Source organism: Staurois parvus, unplaced genomic scaffold, assembly GCF_062004578.1.
Source record: "Staurois parvus isolate SC_StPar_1 unplaced genomic scaffold, SC_StPar_1.0 ptg000631l, whole genome shotgun sequence".
NCBI lineage: Eukaryota > Metazoa > Chordata > Amphibia > Anura > Ranidae > Staurois > Staurois parvus.
In genome coordinates, this window is record NW_028318427.1 from 488284 (window position 1) to 508464 (window position 20181).

Sequence of the window (20181 nt, forward strand, 5' to 3'; positions counted from 1 at the left end):
ACATCAATTTCCTCTTTGGTATGTGCAGTATGGCTTTGCTGCCTTTCCATATCATAATGCAGCGTGGGACAAAGATGCTTCAATGAACACTAATAAATGATTGTCAATAAGTTTGATTTAATAAAGCAGAACTCCAGGCAAATATAACACACACTAGACACAATTAGCCAAACAAAAAAAACTAAACCAGTTATTGCTGCATAATTCAACTTCATAGATTTCCTACTTTTTTATGCCGGTAGAGGTCCTCAGTCTGATGGCCAGCATCATTCAACTCACTTTTTTTGAGCCCAGGTCATCCGGGATCTGCCTCCGCTTATAACTGGAGAGTAAAATTAGAAGCAGTACAGTGATGAGCCTATCTCTTTGTCACTCTTCTCTCTCCTTCAATTTGCATGTTTCTTGTCTGCACATGAACTGATTTGCTCCTTGTTCTGCTTCTTCCTCTTATACGCCACCAAAAGTGGATGATAACAGGTCACAGGACTTGCTGTAGACTTCAGAGATAATCCTATTTACATGTATTGCTTTCTCACCTGCTGGATGATTGAAAAGCAGCAGAATGTAGGATGACAGCGAGGGCATGTCTTCTTAATCATCTGGCCAGCAAGCAGGTAACACATGGAGGTAGGGGAGTATTTCACTTAGCCCCTAGGTTATAAGTCAGTCTATCCTAAAGTGAATATATAGGTCTTCTTGTATAGATATGGATAATCCCAAGAGTGAGATCTCCCTGTCATAATTCCTGGCTCTGCAGCTGTCCACCATGGATATTTGGATGTTCCGTTCACCTTTGTGTGTTCCAGCTTCTCCAGTTACATTCTCCATAGTATAAAATAATCCAGGAGTAATGGTGAGAACCCATTAAAATGGCCATCGGTGTATCAGGGAATGCAGCAGTCTCTCATAAGATAAATTAAAGCTGCCATTGCTGACCTCCTGAAATATTTGGAAAATTCCAATTGGCTGGCTGCTCTGACAACCCACTTTAAAACTTTCTGAGCTGCTTACCCAACAAAAGAAAATATGAAGATCAGAAAAGTCAGAAGTCTGTTTTTAATTTGATCTCAGTAGCTTCACACTTTATGGGGGGCAGAGACACAAGGTTTTGAAGCCATAGATAGCCAGGATATCAGGCGTTAACTTTCTCAAGTTAATCAACAGTTTGCAATGTGTTTACCTTACCCCCATGTGTCTGCACAGGATCTATCCATCTGTCCCTGCCACCTGCTGGAGGTGCGCGTCAGCTTCAGCGGACTACATCCACGTCTTTTGGCAGTGTCCCCAGATTCAGGCTCTATGAATGGCTGTGACTTCTTTCATCCTTTCTGTTATGAATATTAGGTGCCACTGATGGTGGAAGTGTGTCTGCTGGGACTGGTGGACTCTTGCGTTTTCATAGGGCCTCTAGAACTCTTCTTGGTTTATTACTTTTTTTATGCACGGAAAGCTACTGTACTTGGAAAAATCCTTCACTAAACTTCTGGAAGTGGTTGGTCAACTCAGCCTTGCCACTCCTTAAGGCCACCTATTTATCTCGGGGCTGCCCTAAAAAGTTTCATAAAGTGTGGGACATCTGGGTAGAATCATCATCCACGAACACTGGCCCTGACACCTCTGATTGACCTCAATTATAGTTGGGAACGAGAGCTACCATAATTTGGAGCTCCTATTTTTGTTCTACGACTCTGCTAGGTGACTATATATAGGAGGGTGTTCAGCTTCCTCTCTTCTTTCATCCTCAGGACCCTGAATTCGTGAATAATGCTACTGTCAATGCTCTAGTTTAGTGGTTTGAGCATACGTTTTGTTTTGTTCTTTATAGTTCAAGTATTGTAACTGTCTCTATCTGGTCTTGTTTTGCCTAGCCTAGGTATGTCCAATAGGCTCTGTTTTGTACTACACTTTTAAAGCTTAAAAGAAAAAGAATTAAAAAGAAAAAAGTAAGTCAGCAGTGGCGATCTCTGAGATGTACCAAAAAATGCATTAGTTTGAACGAAGAGTTCCATGGTAAACATATAAATGCTAAATGTGGTGCAAGCATGCAGTGAAGGAAGAAAATTTTGTTAAATTGTTGTCTGAAGGGACAGCATGACCCTGGTGGACAGAAGATGTAGCACTGGTATTTGGGAAGCCAAAGATCTGCCTGTATAACGAATAGATGCTGGAACAGAGCCCAGTTGGTGACGTCAAAGAACTGCTTATAGGACAGACTGATTGATATATGTTGGCCAAACTCCAGGAAGCAGTGAAATGCTAAACTGGTGGTCGTTGTGTTACATCTACACATAGTATATTGGAGGGTGGTCCTTTTTAATTTAAAATTTGCAGACAAAGCCACCTCCATACTCATACATTATATGCTAAAATATGTCTGTCATGTTGATAAAAAGAACCTGTAAGTCCCTGAAACATTGGTCTCACCTTGGACATGTATAGGCAAGCAAATCGTCTTTCTGGTTGGACTATTGGCATGCTGGATATGCTTTTGTACAGCCTTTCTCAACCAGGGTTCCTCCTAAGGTTCTCCTACCTCCACTGACCACATGTAGCACCCTCTAGTGTGCTACTAGAATAGTGTAGAGTATTATAAGCAAAATCATTGTGTGACTCATGGTAGTTGTGTGGGTCATATGATTGAGGTTGGGTTATTGCAGATCAGCTGAATGACATGTGGCTCTATCGCCCCCTCCTGACTCTGGAGGACCATAGAACCTTCCAGAAGTTGGTAAGAAGGAAGGGAAGGAGGGCTAATCTGCATAGTCATGAGGGGTCCAGCCAATCACAGGTTTGGAGGCCCTGGTAGAGTGGTGGACTGGCTTATAAATATGGGAGAGTCTGGCTGACAAGGGAGTTAGGTGGAAGATGGAGTGCTAAGGAGACTGTCTGCCTAGGAGGGGCCCCCTAGGTCTGGGTGGGGCGGTCTCTAGGCTGGGCTCGGACTGGCTCAGGAGAATACATTCTGTGGAGAGGCGCAGATGAGACCAAGGCCTGTAGCAATAGGGAGCAAAAAGGACCATGTGAGTAAAGCAGTACACTCTGGGATCTACAAGGGGAAAGACTGTCAAACGTAGCAAGCTTTCTAAGGACAGCATTGGGCTCAATCCTTTATTCTTGTCTTCCGGAGATCTTCCGAGAAGCCAGGAGGGCTGGTAGTTCTTGCAGGCTGCGGAGCTGGGAGCAGCTCTGGAAGGGGGAGAGAAAACATCTCGGCATGTAGCTACGAGAAGTAAAGTGATTTTTGAGAGGCTGCTAGTTCCACACCTGTAAGGGGCAGCTGCTACTGATCTGCAACAAATTATGGCTTTCAGGAAAAGAACAGTCCAGGATCTGCTTTGTACATAGGAAGGAAGTGTCCCCCTTCCATTGTTTCAAGTCAAATTGGGCATCCCAATATTCCATATTTCCCTATCCAAGTTGAATTCCTGTAATAAAACAACAAAACAAAGTTCACGGACTAGTTACTGTCTTTGGATGCATGTCTGTGTGAGAAATACCTGTTGCCTGGCTGTGCGGAGGGAAGCTTAGAGATACCCACATTACAGAGACCCTCACAACTGTAGCACTACACACAAATACAAGGGCAACAATCCACTAACCACTAATGCAAGGCAGTGAGTTGTACAGTGTGGCTTTGTTAGTGGACACCACAATTTTCATTCTTTGTATTCATTTTTATATTATTATTCCTCATTTATTTGAAGATAATGAATACAAATTTTTTTTTTCAACAAGTGAGTGTTAAATAAAATATCTGCCTTGAGTGTCAAATATTCTACGCATACCTCTCTCCTTATACTTTTTTATTGAAAACCTTCTTCAACTTGAAAATTTTTCAGCAATTCTCAACAACAAACTCAAATTTAAAATTTCGTCTTTGTTGCCGCTAAACGGGTTATTGCCAAGGCTTGGAGATCACTCAGTGTCCCCTTCTGTAAGGTTAAGCCTACTTTGACCATCCTGATGTTACATGAAAAAATTACCAGTATTGATGATACCTATGCTAAATTGTTGAAGATCTGGCACCCTTGGTGGACATGCGTGTTTCCTACTCTTTCTCCATTGGGTTTGGGGACTCATTAATTTTTGCAGTCTCTCGGGCCTGCAGGAGAGAGGGAAATGCTATCTCTCCTTTTTTCCTCCTCGATTTCTGATTGTATACTTCTTTTCTTTTTTTCTCTTTCTTCTTCTCTGGTTTTTCTCCCCTACCTCTTTTTTCAGGTTAAATGAAATGCCATTATTTTACTGCTAACACCCACTGTTTGTTCATTCAGGCATTGCTCCTAAACCATGAAAGCCCCGATAGAGCCTCGGCCTCTAGGCAGCATTATATTGCTAATAATGTTCATAAATGTTTGATCATCGCCTGTTACACTCCTTATTGGTGACTTATTCTACGGCACCCCTACGCGGGCGATCAGCTGTGTGTATTACTCAGCGTTTCAATAAAAACTTTTGACAAAGAAACGCATGGTAGTTTGTTTTTGCCACGTTTTGCATTTTGCATTCTGCCCAGCAACAAAATAAAATTCCACTTTAAGAAAAAAAAAAAAGCTGAACAAAATGCATCAAAAACACATAAAAAATGCGTGCAGAAAAGCACAAAACGAACTGCAAAAAGCACTGCAAAACGGACAGAAAGCAAACAGCATAGGTGTGAATGGAACCTTACACTCTCCACTTTTAGTAAATATCCACCAGTGATGGTAAGAAAGAATGTTCTTCTGAATTTTTATCTATGGACATGCAAACAAAAATCTGTGTATGGCCAGCTTTAGTACAAATATAAAAGCTTTGCAAACAGTACTCCTGTGTACAGTACAGCTGTGTTGCGCTCAGTATTTGTATATTCAGTGGATAAACTGTTAATCCCAATTTTATTTCATTTTCATTATAGGGAAAAAGAAAGATGGTGAATTAAAATCGCAACCGCCTACCCTTTCCACCCCACTGACCTCCAACACCCCTGGAGAATCCCCAAGTTCCCCCACCTCCATGTCAGGTGACCCGGTGCCTTATTAATATTGCAAGATAAAATGCCGGCAGTCAAGTGAAAGGCGTCATGACCGTCTTGATCCTCTGGTTCAGGAAAGCCCCAGCAGATGAATGATCTTCCTTCCAGAAGCCTCTGATTACAGGGGATGGGAGGGGGTGAGAACAGGCCACTGCTGTGTTTCTGAATAAAGACGTGTGACATGATTTCCTTGTGGCAGTGTGTCATTATGTACAGCCCAATGGATAATGTGGGTACAAGTCTGATGTCAAGGGGTTGTGACCGTGTCATTAAAATAATTAAAAAAGGAATCTTACCAGGTATCTGATAAAAGACCAGTCATGCTAGAGGGGAAAGAAACATAAAAAAAAGATGTCCAGGTATGCCAAGCTGACTTGTCAGCACTTCTTAGGCTGAAACTAGAAGGGGATGGAAATTAAACACTGAAAATATACCTTTTATGATAGAGGAATTCAGACTTCTGTCCTTCAAGGGCCCAGAGGTGGGCTTTAAAGTGCTTGTAAACCCTCACATATACCCAGTGAAGTGACTGGCCTCAGGTGATACACAGAGATGAAACCAATCCACCTACTTAAGTTGTACCTGTTTATCTGCAGTGCTTTCTTCTCTACATCTGTTCAGAGTCCAGAAGCTTGTCCAAGCTTTTCAGAAAGCAGGGGCGGGGAGCTGAAGTTACACTCTGCATAGCTCACTGAGAGCTGATTGGAGGGAATGGACAAACCCCCTTCACACAGGAAAAGATCTGAGGCTGTCAATCACAGGCTGTGTGCTGGAGCTCTCTCCCCTGTCACCTTTTTTCTCTTGGTGTCAGAAGTGACTCAACAAAAGGAACGAGGCAGCAGATAGAAATGACACTTAGTGCTCTGGATTGAGACAAGTGCACACTATAGAGCAGTGCTTCTCAATTATTTTCTGTCATGCCCCCCCTAGGAAGAAGAAAACATTTCGCGCCCCCCCGCGCGACTGTAAATAGTATCATTTGTCTATAAAATTGTTATAAGTACACCTCTGCATAACACTGTATCCTTATTAACGTATAAGAGAATAAAAAAAGAAAGAAATGTGGATCAATTTACAACAAAGAATAGCTTTATTAACTGTAGCAGAAAAGATTTAAAGTGCATTAGAAATTCAAAAAAAATTAAATCCTTAATTAAACTATAAACATTTTTTGATTGGACATGGCAAACCATATGATGCTGAAAAAATACATAAAATCAATAAATAATAATGAATTCAAACCGATCACCAACATTTACTTAGGACCTAATCATTGGCGCCCCATCATTGGTGTCAGTGGGAGGAATAGTGCCTCATTATTGGTGTCAGTGGGAGGAATAGTGTCCCAACATTGGTGTCAGTGGGAGGAATAGTGTCCCATCATTGGTATCAGTGGGAGGAATAGTGCCCCATCATTGGTATCAGTGGGAGGAATAGTGTCCCAACTTTGGTGTCAGTGGGAGGAATAGCGTCCCATCATTGGTGTCAGTGGGAGGAATAGTGTCCCAACATTGGTGTCAGTGGGAGGAATAGCGCCCCATCATTGGTGTCAGTGGGAGGAATAGCGCCCCATCATTGGTGTCAGTGGGAGGAATAGTGTCCCAACAGTGGTGTCAGTGGGAGGAATAGTGCCCCATCATTGGTGTCAGTAGGAGGAATAGTGTCCCAACATTGGTGTCAGTGGGAGGAATAGTACCCTGTCAGTGGGGAGAGGAATAGAGCCCCATCGTTGGTGTCAGTGGGGGGGGGGGATAGTGCCCCATCGTTTGTGTCAGTAGGAGGAATAGTGCCCCATCGTTGGTGTCAGTGGGAGGAATAATGCCCCATCATTAGTATCAGTGACACCAATGATGCGGCACTATTCCTCCCACGGACACCAATGACACTTGCTGACCCCTGTTGCAGTATGGTGCTGCTGCAGCCAGCATATGTGGTTGCAGCAGCACCTCTGCACTGCACACTTACCGGCTTTTCCCTCACTCGATTTTCGCGGGTCCGCTCGGCTCCGCCTCCTCCCCCGTGATTGGCCGCCTGTGTACCTTTCCTGAGCTACAGTTCTGGCGGCCAATCACCGGTGAGGAGGCGGAGCCGAGCGGCAGGAGTGAGGGAGTGGCCGGAGTGACGGAAGGAGCAGCGCTGCCTGGATGGATCATCGTGGGAGCCAGGTAAGAGACAGCAGCCCTCTGCCCACCCCTGTACTTAGTGTCCCTTCTGTCGGAAGGGGGGGGGCGGCGACGCGCCCCCCTTGATGGAGCCTCACGCCCCCCCCTGGGGGGCACGCCCCGCTATTTGAGAAGCACTGCTATAGAGGGATATGCTTTGTTCATATGTCATGTCTGAGGTTAACTACTTTAACCGCTTCCGCGCCACCCTATAGCAGAAATACTGCTACAGGGCAGCATGGGTGCGCAAAATCGTGTGTGTGTGTGTAATTTTGCAGTTCCGTGTAGGGGGTGTCCCGGCACCCGGCGATCTCCAAGTATTACCGACGGGGGAGAGACCTGAATGTAACCAATACAGAGCCATACACAGCAGTGTGCTTACAGTGAAACACACACAGCCCACGTAGTAACAAAGCACACCCTTTGAGCGCCCCACATGTTAACCCCTTCCTGCCCAGTGCCATTAGTACAGTGTCAGTGCTTTTTATTAGCACTGATCACTGTATTGGTGTCACTGGGGATATCAGTGACACCAAGTAAGTTCCCCCCAGTGTCAGAATGCTGCTACAGTCCCGCTAGAAGTCGCTGATCTCATTGCTAGTGAAAAAAATTTCAGTATCTATGCCACCATTTGTAAACGCTATAACTTTCAATTCATTTACAGGTATTGGAATTTTTTTAGTAAAGACATGTAGCAGAATACATTTTGGCCTAAATTTATGCCAAAATTAGATTTTTTAAATGTTTTTACTGGATAAGTTTAATAGCAAAAAGTAAAAAATATTGGTTTTTTTTCAAAATTGTTGGTCACAGGCAATGAAAAGCTCCGAAAGAAAGCTCTATTTGTGGGGAAAAGCGACCTATTGAAAATAGAGGGCTACCAACACACCATACAATCCTGAAAAATTAAACATGTCACAAAATGCAGGGCGCGTTGCGGCATTGCCTTAGCACATTGGGGTGCCATTCAATATGAATGGCAAGGTAACGCATGTAACATCCTTTGCCACGCATAGCGGTAACGCACTCACTGCCACAAGGTAAAGAAGTAAATGGGCCTTTAGTGAATCAGAGGAGCTATTTGCCCGTTCAGGAGATTTGGCCTGTTTTATCCTAGACAATAAATGGTTAAAAATTGTGGGTAATTTTCTTGTCCTCCATGTGCGGCTTTGCTAAATTGAGCTCCACACTGACAGCGAGTCTATAGAGTCTGTATGTTCCTGAAAATACAACTTTCAGTGAGCAGGAAAAAGGGGTTGTCATGGTAACCTCCCATTTGGTCCTATAGAGAGGGGTGGGATATTATGACAAGCGGCGTCACCGTGTAGCTGTGTGAACCTTATTTAACAAGGCAGTGTGGGGGGATTACGTGTAGTAACCCATAGCAACCAGTCAGAATTCAGCTTCTGTCAGTTTAGAGGAGTGAGAGAAATGAATGGTTGCTGGTTGGTTTCTGAGTTAAAGGGTTAGTTCATCTTTATCAAAAACTGCCTATGTAGATAATCGATGTCTGCAGAAAGTTGAATAACGCCCTTGCTATAGGTGTAGGCCATTTATGTACCTCAGGAAGCCTGACTGGAATACTCCCAGGACGTTGCTAAGTGAGGCCTAGTCATTACTGTGCACCTCCACCATCACAGGAGTGAGCTCTTTCTCTGATTCAACCCCCTCACATGTTCTTTCTCTCCCCTGATGCAGTAGCTGTGAGTTCAGCATCTGAGAGCTCACTCCTGTGATGGTGGAGGTGAGCAGTAACATGTAGGACCCACTTAGCAACATCCTGGGAGTTTTCCAGTCAGGCTTCCTGAGGTACATAAATGGCCTACACCTATAGCAAGGGCGTTTTTCGACTTTGGTCAAACCTGCACAGTTTATTTTATCCAGAGACACCCCTTGGTAATGGTGAACTTACCCTTTGCGTAATGTTCTCTCCCTTAGGCCTTGTTTACGTGAGTGTGCTGATGGTGGAGCTGCTAGTTAACACGGCCATGTTCTTTCTCTCCCCTGATGCAGTAGCTCTGAGTTCAGCGTCTGAGAGCTCGCTCCTGCAATGGTGGAGGTGAGCAGTAATATGTAGGCCTCACTTAGCAACGTCCTAGGAGTTTTCCAGTCAGGCTTTAATAGGTACATAAATGGCCTACACCTATAGCAAGGGCATTTTTCAACTTTGGTCAAACCTGCACAGTTTATTTTATCCAGAGACACCCTTTACCAGCATAGGCAGATTTTTGGTAAAGGTGAACTTACCCTTCGCGTAATGTTCTCTCGTTGGGCCTTGTTTACATGAGTGGGCTGATGGTTGAGCTGCTAGTTAACCACTTCCCGACCGGCCATTGCATATAAACGGCCGGACGGTGGCAGTGCAGGGTCGGGTGGCCGTTTATAAACGGCCTCCCCGCACCCTGCTTGTGCGCACTCCCTGGGAGCGTCCAGCACCGCGATCCGGTGCCCGCTGTGTCCTCCAGACACAGTGAAACACCGATCGTCGGACGGGACTTCTGTGCGAGGTCCCGATCATGTAATCACTGACTGGCCAATCAGTGATTACATGCAAAGTAGTAAGCAAGATGTCACTTGTGACATCATTGCTTACTACGTGTGAAATCTGTGAATGATAACAGAGGTCACATGGTACAAGGCTATTCACAACAGCATTGTACCATGTGACAAGCTGTGACCAATCACAGCTCACTCAGTACTTCTCAACGAGTGCAAGAATGCAGCCAGAGAGAAAGAGAAATGATTGCTTTTACATCCTATATGGGTGTAAAAGCAATCAGTGTAAAAAAAAAAAAAAAAAATCTTCATCACCCCCCACAAGTAGTACAGTGTCACCATGGTGACACTGAACTGCTAGGGTGACAGTATGTAAAAAAAAAATAATAATAATAATATAAAAAAATAAAAATGTAAAAAAAAAGTTTAAAAATTATAATTTTTGGTTATAAACTAATTTGGATTTTTTTTTTTTTACTAAAGAGATAACGGAATACATTTTGGCCAAGATTTATGATGAAATATTATTTATTTGCAAAATTTTATAAAAAAAACACTTTTTTTCAAATTTTTTGAACATTTTAATTTACATAGCAAAAAAAATAAAAATCCCAGCGGTGAATAAATACCACCAAAATAAAGCTTTATCTGTCTCAAAAAAATGGTAAAAAATTAATTTGGGTACAGTGTTGCATGACCGCGCAATTGTCATTCAAAGTGTGATAGCGCTGAAAGCTGAAAATTGCCCTGGTCAGGAAGGGGGTAAAAGTGTCCGGTCTGGAAGTGGTTAACATGTCCAGGGGCCACATTATTACACTCTGCCACAGCAGTAATGCGGTGTGGCAAATTTTTTCTAACGTGAACCATCCAAGTGAATGGAGCTGCACTACAATCTTGTGTGATGAATGCAATGGATGCATGGCAGGCTTTCAATGGTTGGCACGGGCGTTGAGGAAGCAACATATGATGGCTGCACCTGTAAACAAGCCCTGAGGCCCCTTACACAATAGGCATCTGATAGCCCCTGTGTGTCCGATCCTGGTGTTTTAGTGCACTCGGAAAGCACAGGTACAGCATCCAGCCCCAAAGTCTATGGCAGACTGAAATGTGCTGTGATAAGCAGAAAATAGGTCTGAATGAGGGGGGGGGGTCATTTTTGCTCAGAGATGGGCTTAAGGGCCCATTCGCAGCAGAATGTGGTGCGGGAAACCTGCGTTCCATGCGCAGAACACACACCGCCTTTAAAACGCACTGCAGTTGCGATCTGCAGCGAGTGTCAATGGTAATTTAACGACAACCCAAAGACAGGTTGAAAACACAGCGCGTTGCCTGCACTGGATTGCATGGTACAGTAGTACCATGCGATCCGGTTGTTGTGTGTTATGAAAAGTAGTGCATGCACTACTTTTGGTGCAGGCCAGCGCTATTTTAGCCCATTCAAATAAATGGGATGAAATTGCACTGCACCCGGAGCACATGTGAATCACACAGGAACACAAAGCGTTTTTTTGTGCTATTCATGATGTGAACCAGCCCCTAAGAAAATAATTTTTGTGAAACTGCTGAACAAGTTTCTTACCTGGAGATCCTGCCAATAACAGCACTTCCTGATACAGGCTGATGACACTAAGCCACTGCCTAGCAGTTAAGAGCCGCATTCTTAGTCCACCATGCACATACTATCAACAGTGCTGAGACAAGGTCATCTAGTGTCCAGGGTGAAGATGCCACATGGCGAACCGCCCCCCCCCCCCCCCCCCCCCAATGTATGAGCATTGCGTGTCAGCAAAAATCCCCCCCAACAGAAAAAAAAATTCAAGCACTAATCTTCACACTTACCCCCTAAGCAAAAATTCCCTTTGCAAGACACAATTCTCTCCAAACAAACAAATTTACCCTCTTTCAGTACAAATCCCCCTTCCCAGCTCAAATCCCCTTCCTGCCCAAATTTCTCCTCTGAGCATAAATCCTCTCCACCCTCCAAATCCCCCTCTCCCAGCACAATTGCCCCTAAAAATCCTCTCCTAGCACTAATTCTCCCCACAATTTTCCCTCCTAGCACAAATCCCCCCCGATCATCCCTCCTAGCACAAATCCCCCCACTCATCCTTACTAGCACAAATCCCCCCGATCATCCCTACTAGCACAAATCCCCCCACTCATCCCAACTAGCACAAATCCCCCCGATCAACCCTACTAGCACAAATCCCCCCGATCATCCCTACTAGCACAAATCCCCCCCCCCCGATCATCTCTCCTAGCACAAATCCACCCCCAATCATCCCTACTAGCACAATCCCCCCGATCATCTCTACTAGCACAAATCCCCCCAATCACCCCTACTAGCACAAATCCCCCCGATCATCCCTCCTAGCACAAATCCCCCCAATCATCCCTACTAGCACAAATCCCCCAGATCGGCCCTCCTAGCACAAATCCCGCCAATCATCCCTACTAGCACAAATCCCCCCGATCATCCCTACTACCACAATCCCCCCGATCATTTCTACTAGCACAAATAAGCCCGATCATCCCTACTAGCACAAATCCCCCCGATCATCCCTCCTAGCACAAATCCCCCCGATCATCCCTACTATCACAAACCCCCCGATCATCCCTACTAGCACAAATCCCCCCGATCATCCCTACTAGCACAAATCCCCCCGATCATCCCTACTAGCACAAATCCCCCCCAACCATCCCTCCTAGCATAAATCCTCCCCATCAGATCGCTCTAACACAAATCCACCCTCCTAGTACAAATCCCCCTCCAAACCACCCCTTCTAGCACAACCCTCCAGATACCCATCCATTGTTTTTCAGGGGTTGGGCTTGGCTCCTTAGTTCCAGTGAAGGGAACTCTTAAGGCATCAGAATACCAATACAGTTTGGACAATTCCATGCTCCCAACTTTGGGGAAGAGTTTGGGGATGGCCCCTTCCTGTTCCAACATGACTGCACAGCAGTGCACAAAGTAAGGTGCATAAAGACATGGATCAGTGAGTTTGGGTGGAGGAACTTGACTGGACTGCGAGCCAGGCCTTCTCATCTGACATCAGTGCCTGACATCACAAATGCGCTTCTGGAAGAATGGCCATTTCCAATAGACACCCTCCTAAACCTTGTGGACGGCCTTCCCAGAAGAGTTGAAGCTGTTATAGCCGCAAAGGGTGGGCCAACTTAATATTGAGCCCTACGGACTAAGACTGAGGTGCCATTAAAGTTCATGTGCGTGTAAAGGCAGGCCGACCAATACTTTTGTCAATATAGTGTATTTACATTGTTCCAAGCTGGACCAATATACTGCAACTATGCTATAACATCCACACCTGGAAATCAGCTTTAACAGCACAGGGAAACCCAAGTCTGAGCCTGCTTGTTGCCATGGGTAACGCCTACGGTTCTTCATAATTTTTTTTCTGTCCCAATAGAACTGTTGCTATGGTGACACAGTGCTGGTTAATGAAACAGGCCTTAGAAGTGATCATAAATCACAGCTTAGCATATTTGGAAGTAATAAGGGGGGATCTGTGGGGAGGTACGTGTCCTTTCATACACATAATGAAGGGAAGTGTCACAGCTGTGCTGACATTGTGGCTGCTTCATGTTGTCGGGCCCTCGGGCAGATGGAGGGGTAATCAATGTGTCTGTGTGAATGAGAGCCGTTCCCCTCACACGCTGCCTGGGCTCTGTACTCTTTTCATTGTACTGCAATATGTGTGTGTGGGAGTAGAGCGGCAGGCAGCCTCTCTCGGCGCCGCATGTGGTGCTGTCAAATGTTCCTAATTTGCTTTAGTTCCGAGAAGTAAAAGAATGCTGCAGCTGGGGCAGCTGTCCGAACGCGGCCATTTCATCAGGACCGGCGTTAAGCTGACCATCTGGGTGTACATCTAACAAGAAGGCCCTATTGATAGAGCTCCGCTAGAGCCACACCTGCAAACATCCACCATCATTGGCTGGTGGTCAAGCCCTGTTCACCTATTCAATGAAAATATTCTTCAACCATCACATTCTTGTTGTCATTCATTTTAGAACCACCATCACCGTGATATAAAGCAGTCTTTTTCAACCTTTTTACCCTAAAGGAACCTTTGCAATAATTTTAGGGTCTCGGGGAACCTCCACCTCTTACATTGGCATTGGTCATTGGGAAAATTCCCCTTACACTGGTGGTAGTCAGTGGGAAGAATTCCCCCCTTACAGTGTTGGTTAGAATGCCACCCTTACACGCTGGTGGCTCTGTAAATTGGTGTTGAACCATCACATGAGAGGTCAGCTAGCCACATCTTGACCACATTTCGCCAGTCGATGTACCCGTACGTCACTTGATTTCAAGTGGTTATACCAAGGTAATGTTTGCGGTTACCACTTTTTTAGAGTCGGCGGTTGGCTCTACTGTACAAGCAATCGGAGTGACTAACTAGCTGCTCAATTGCTTGTACAAGCAACAAGAGGGGATGTCCCCCGCCTTCCCACACTCAAGCTATTCCATCCCACCAGGAGACCCGTCCTACCAGCCAGCAAGTCCGCCGGCTGGTCAGGCAACTGAGCAAAGCTGGGATCAGCTTTGATTGAGTCTCTGCTATGGTAACCCAGAAGCAATGACCTGACATCACTTTCGGTTTACCCGGATGTGGTTGGCAACATTTTAAAAAAATAAAAAGCATTCAAAAACACTGATCTTGGTGTTTTGAATGCTCTTGAGGGCAGAGGAGGGATCTGGAGTCTTATAGACCCCCATAAAGAGTACATGTCATGTGCCTATTGCTGTCACAAAGGATGTTTACATTGCTTGTTAAAGCAATAAAAGTGATTAAAAAAAATAAAGCAACATTGTAAAAAAAAAAATACTTAAAAAAAAAAAAAGTTCCCCACCGTGCTTACACGCAAAGGCAAACGCACAAATCAATTAACACGCACACAAACAGCGATCATCCCTCACATGTGAGATATCGCCACAACCATCAGATCATGCCCAGTAATTCTCGCACTAGACCTCTTTTATAAATTTAAAGTGGTGACCTGTAAAGGCTTTTAAAACATCGTCTAGTGATAGTAAAATCTATGTTGTTTGACACCGTTGAACAGGCAAGCACAATTTTGATGCCGGTCATATTTGGTATTTATTTACTCTGCATAACATCATCTTTTATACTTTAACAAAAATGGGTTAGGTGTTGTGCTTTTTTGTATTAGAATTCAAAAAAGTTTTTTTATCCAAAAAAATTGCGTTTGCAAACTGCTGCGCAAATACTGTGTGACATAATAAATTGCAAAACCCACCAATTTATTCTGTAGGGCCTCTACAAATATATAATGTTTGGAGGTTCTAACTCATTTTCTAGTAAAAAATACTGATTGTTACATAACTGCCCAAGGAATAACGAACAACACTCAGGTAGGTAAAAACAACAACATAGGGATATGCAATGTTTCAAATCTGTTTGTAAGAGGGCAGCTAGACTATGAGGGTCCATACAGAAAAATAATCAATCATCTGATATCTCAGGGTAATAGTACATCCATCCCTGCCATACGGCTTTACATTTCTCCCGCTGATTCTTAACCATGTGCTCCCATTGCTCAGCTTCCATAATTGCATCTTCTTCCCGCTTCCAATTGGAAAGTGTTGGGCAAGCAGATTGTTTCCAAAATCTATTAATCAAGGATTTAGCTGTGTTCAGTAGATGAGGAGTGACGCTATTTTTGTACAGCTTCATAGAAGATGGGGTCAAGTGAAAGAAGAGGCAAAGGGGAAATCTCTCTATGTGGCTTAAGGTCAGTTTTTGGATCCAAGGAGTGATTATATCCCAAAAGGCTTTAATTTTGGGGCAGGTCCACCAAAGGTGAAGAAATGTACCACGTTGATCGCAGCCTCTCCAACAGTGAGCATTGGTAGCGAGGAATATCTGAGCCAGATGGGATGGGGTTTTATACCATCTAGTAAGAAATTTACAAGAAGACTCCTGGATACAGGAACTGATGGATGACGTGTGCGTCAATTTAATAACCCTATGTATCTGAGGTGGGGTAGATTCCAAGTACAGTTCCTTTTCCCATTCCCTTATGCAATATGGAACTGACATAGAATGCATACTAGACACTAGCTGATACATTTCGGATAATAAATGTCTAGAGTTTGGGAGTCTAGTGCACATAAATTCATATGGCATATGTCATATGACAGAAGTTAGTCATTTGACAGTGCCTCCAATCTGCAAGTGGGAAAATCCCATACACAGATTTTAAGACATGGATAGGTAAGGGGGTACCCTTAGGGGCAAATTTGGAAAAATCTCCATCCACTCCCCAGGAGTGAAAGAATTCAAGCTCCTCTCCTGGTGGGAACCAAGGGTAACCCCCTAGTGAAGCTAGTGAGGATGTCCCAGGAGCATATAGTGCCCATGTGGTTCGAGTCAGGGGTGATGTCCAGTCAGAAAGTCCTCTGGAAGCAGTTAGGATCCAAAGGGCACTTGCCAGATTCCTCTCTGACATTGATTTCTCTAATGAAACCCATAGTTTAGTCAGGACATCATGCTGCCAGTTTAGAATGCGAACCAGAGCCATGGCTTTATAATATAGAGCTATGTCCGTGAGCCCTACTCCACCATCCTTCTTATGTCTACGTAAGATGTCGTATGCCAATCTAGGGTTCTTATCATGCCAGATACAGGTCAGGAATGCGCTACAAAGCTGTTTAAAAAAAACCTGGGGCAAGGTAATAGGTATAGTATATAAAAAGTATAGAATCCTCGGTAGGATCTTAATTTTTAAGACATTCACCCTACCAAACCAGGTCAAGTGGTGGATCCCCGATTGTTGTAAGCCCTTTAACATGCAAGTCAGCAATGTGCCGTAGTTAAGGTCATATAAAAGTTTAGGGTCGGAGAAATATGAGTCCCCAAGTACGATAAAGAGCCCCTCCTTCACACGAAGGGGAAAGACTGTTGCAGCGATTCAGCCAACGGAGGTGGAACATGGATAGGAAGCAGAACAGATTTATTATAATTTATTTGGAGTTGGATAAGACGCCAAACTGTTGAAGTTCTGTCATAAGTACCGGGACAGAGATATGGGGTTTCGACAAATAAAAAAGATCACCAGCATAGCATAGCTTATGTTTTGTGAACCAAATACGAATCCCTGCAATGTCTCGATGACTTCAGGCTCTCCGTAAAAAGGGCTCTAGGATCAAGGAAAATAACAAGGGGTACAATGGGCAACCTTGCCTAGCCCCATTATGAATATCAAAGCGGACAGAGAGTGTACCGTTCACCTGCACACAGGCTTTAGGTTCTCGATATAAGGCTAAAATCTAGCCCAATGGAGGCAATGGGTTGTTAGTGGTGATAGAGTTGATAGAGTGGGCTGGCAAGGATAGAGAAAACTATCCTATAATACTGATTATAATAATCAGTGAAGCCATCCAGTCCCAGACTTTTGCCCAAAGGAAGGGCAGCAACAGCCTTTACCTAATTCCTCAGCGGTTATCGGGTGTTCTAGTTCCTCAATAATATGAGAGGGGAAAGCAAGGAAAGCGAAGTCCTGTATGTAGGCTTATTAGTAGTCTGAGTCATGCTATCCACAGTAAGGGAGTTGGTAGGGAGGTTGTAAAGAGAAGCATAAAACCGTTGAAACAGCCCAGTGATAGCATAAGTGTCCTCCACCCATCCATTCTGTGTTGTCAAGCCATGAACATGACGTAAAGTCTGCTGTTTTTTCAATTGTCTAGCCAAGTGGTGGCAATGAGCATATTCTCTAAGACCTCGATTTTAACATATTTGCTGTATATTAACGTGGCTGTAAACCTCAGACATGAAATAAGAACAAAGCATATCCCTCTATAGTGTGTACTTGTCTAAGTTAAGGTCACTAAATGCCATTTTTTTCTGCTGCTTCATTCCTCTGCTATCAGCATGAATCACTTCTGACAAGTTTTCTTGATATTAGGAGAAAAATGGCGACAGGGGAGGGACCTCCAGCAGATTGACAGCCTCAGATCTCTTCCTATGTGCTGTGTGGAAGGGGGGCATGTCTCTTCCCTCCAATCAGCTCTCAGAACTCTCCTCACTGAGTTTTGCAGAGTGTATTTTCAGCTCTCCCCCTTTTTCTGAACTCTCAGAAAAGCTTTATAAATTCAGCACTTTGCAAAAGTATGGGAACACATGGGAATTACTTGGTTTTCTGTGGTAATTTGCTATAAAACTGGGATCTGATCCTCATTTAAGTCACAATAATGGACAAACATAAATGTGCATAAGCTGATGACACACAAATAATTCTAATTCTCATGTCTTGACTGGACACATCCACTAAACATACACAGTGCTGGAGGAAAAAGTAAGTGAACCCTTGGTGCAGGGGCAGGCTGACAACTCATGGGGCCCCCGGGCAATAGCGGATCATGGGGCCCCTGTGTCCTTGCCCAAACTCAAAAAAGCCTATAAAAAAGGTACCAGGGGCATCTCATGGGGCCCCCTACTGACCCCGAGCCCTCGGGCAGTGCCTGAATTTCCAAATGGTCAGTCCGCCCCTGCCTTGGTGTTAATAGAAAATAAATGCTAATTTGGCAGCAATTACTTCATGCAAGCACTTTCGGTAGCTCTGGATCAGTCCTGCAAAATGTTCAGGAGGAATTTATGACCATTCCTCTTTACAAAACTGCTTCAGCTCAGACACATAGAATGTATGGTGTGAATGGCTCTCTTGAGCTCATTCCACAGCATCTCTATGGGTTTCAGGTCTGGACTGTGACTGGGGCACTCCAAAAGATGCATTTTCTTTTTCTGAAGCCAGTCTGTGGTGGATTTACTGTAAGGCTATTGTCCTGCTGCATCATTCAACTTCTACTAAGCTTCAGCTGGCAGACAGCCACCCTGACATCATCCTGTAGGATATTTAGATATACTTGGGAATTAATTTCCCCCTCAATGATGGCAAGTGGTCCAGGCCCTGAGGTAGCAAAGCCCAAATTATGACGTACCCTCCACCATACTTCACAGTTGGGATGATGTTTTGATGTTGGTAAGCTGTGCTGAGTATGCTTCCCAAACAATTCAACTTTTGTTTCACCAGTACACAAAACAATTATCCCAGTAGCATTGCAGTTTGTCAAGGTGCTCTTTGGCAAACTTCAGGCACGCAGCAATGTTATTTTTGGAGTGCAGCGGCTTCCTGTGTGGTGTACTGTCATGGACACCCTGCCTGTTCAAAGACATATGTATGGTAGACTCATGATCAGGGATGTTTGCCAGTTCCAGTGTTGTCTTCAAGCCTTTAGCTGTTACTCATGGGTTCTTCTTTACCTCATTGAGGATACTGTGGTGTGCCTTGGGAGTCCTCTGGGCTTGGCTAGGCACCCACTTCTAGGAAGAGTAGCCACAGTACTAAACAGTCTCCATTTATAGACAATTTGTCTGTCGACTGATGGATGCCTAAACACTTGCTTTGTTTCCGTTTGTAGCCTTATGAAGATCAACTACTCGGGATCATATGTCTTCATGCAGATACTTATCCATCATGCCATACCAACAGAGAGGAGTTTGATCGGCCTCAAATTTATTCTGCAACAGGACAACGACCCCAAACATACCGCCAATGTCATTAAGAACTATCTTCAGCATAAAGAAGAACAAGGAGTCCTGAAAGTGATGGTCTAACCCCCACAGAGCCCTGATCTTAACATCATCTGTCTGAAATTACATGGAGAAAATGAAGTATTTTTAGGCAGCCTATATCCACAGAAGATATGCGGTTAGTTCTCCAAGATGTTTGGCACAACCTACCTGCTGAGTTCCTTCAAAGACTGTGTGCAAGTGTACCTAGAGGAATTGATGCTGTTTTGAAGCCAAAGGGTGGTCAACCCAAATATTGATTGAGTTGGATTTATTTTCTGTTCATTTACTTTTCATTTTGTGAATTGATAAAAATAAATTAATAACACTTCTATTTCTGAAAGCATTCTTCGTTTACTGCATTTTTTCACAACTGCCTATACCTTTTACACAGTACTGAAAATATACAATACAGAATAATACAAGGTAACCGAAGCACTCCTTTATTTTTCATCCAAAAGTAGCAAATGTTCAAAAGGTACAAACTGTAATGTTTGAACATTTGCTACTTTTGATGAAAAATAAAGAAGACGAGTCCTGCAGTTGCCTTGTATCGTTCTATATATATAAGAAAGCCTGGACAAGTTCCAATTGACGGCATCGATTTTTGAAAGACTGTAAATTGCTACCCCTTCTAGTGACCTGCCTTGTATGTCTATTGACCTAACCTGAGTATATATACATCTATCTATCTATCTATCTATCTATCTATCTATCTATCTATCTATCTATCTATCTACATACACACAGTATATATATTCTACTTTTTATTATTAAGTAAACCACAATTATATGTGTGTGTATGTATATATATATATATATATATGGAATTTTGTTTTTTGATATTTATTCAATATTAAAAAAAAGGAGAATTTTTCTATGAATTTTGATTATG

At 43.8% G+C, this 20181-nt stretch overlaps 1 long non-coding RNA gene across 1 annotated transcript in view; it reads left to right on the top strand.

The window, feature by feature from the left end:
- Positions 1–19632, top strand: part of LOC149449317 (uncharacterized) — a 36583-nt gene extending 16951 nt beyond the window's left edge. The window contains exons 3-4 of the long non-coding RNA XR_016315425.1: positions 4898–5313; positions 19136–19632. This is a non-coding gene — a long non-coding RNA (uncharacterized LOC149449317). The remainder of the gene's footprint in view (positions 1–4897; positions 5314–19135) is intronic.
- The last annotated feature ends 549 nt before the right edge of the window (positions 19633–20181 follow it).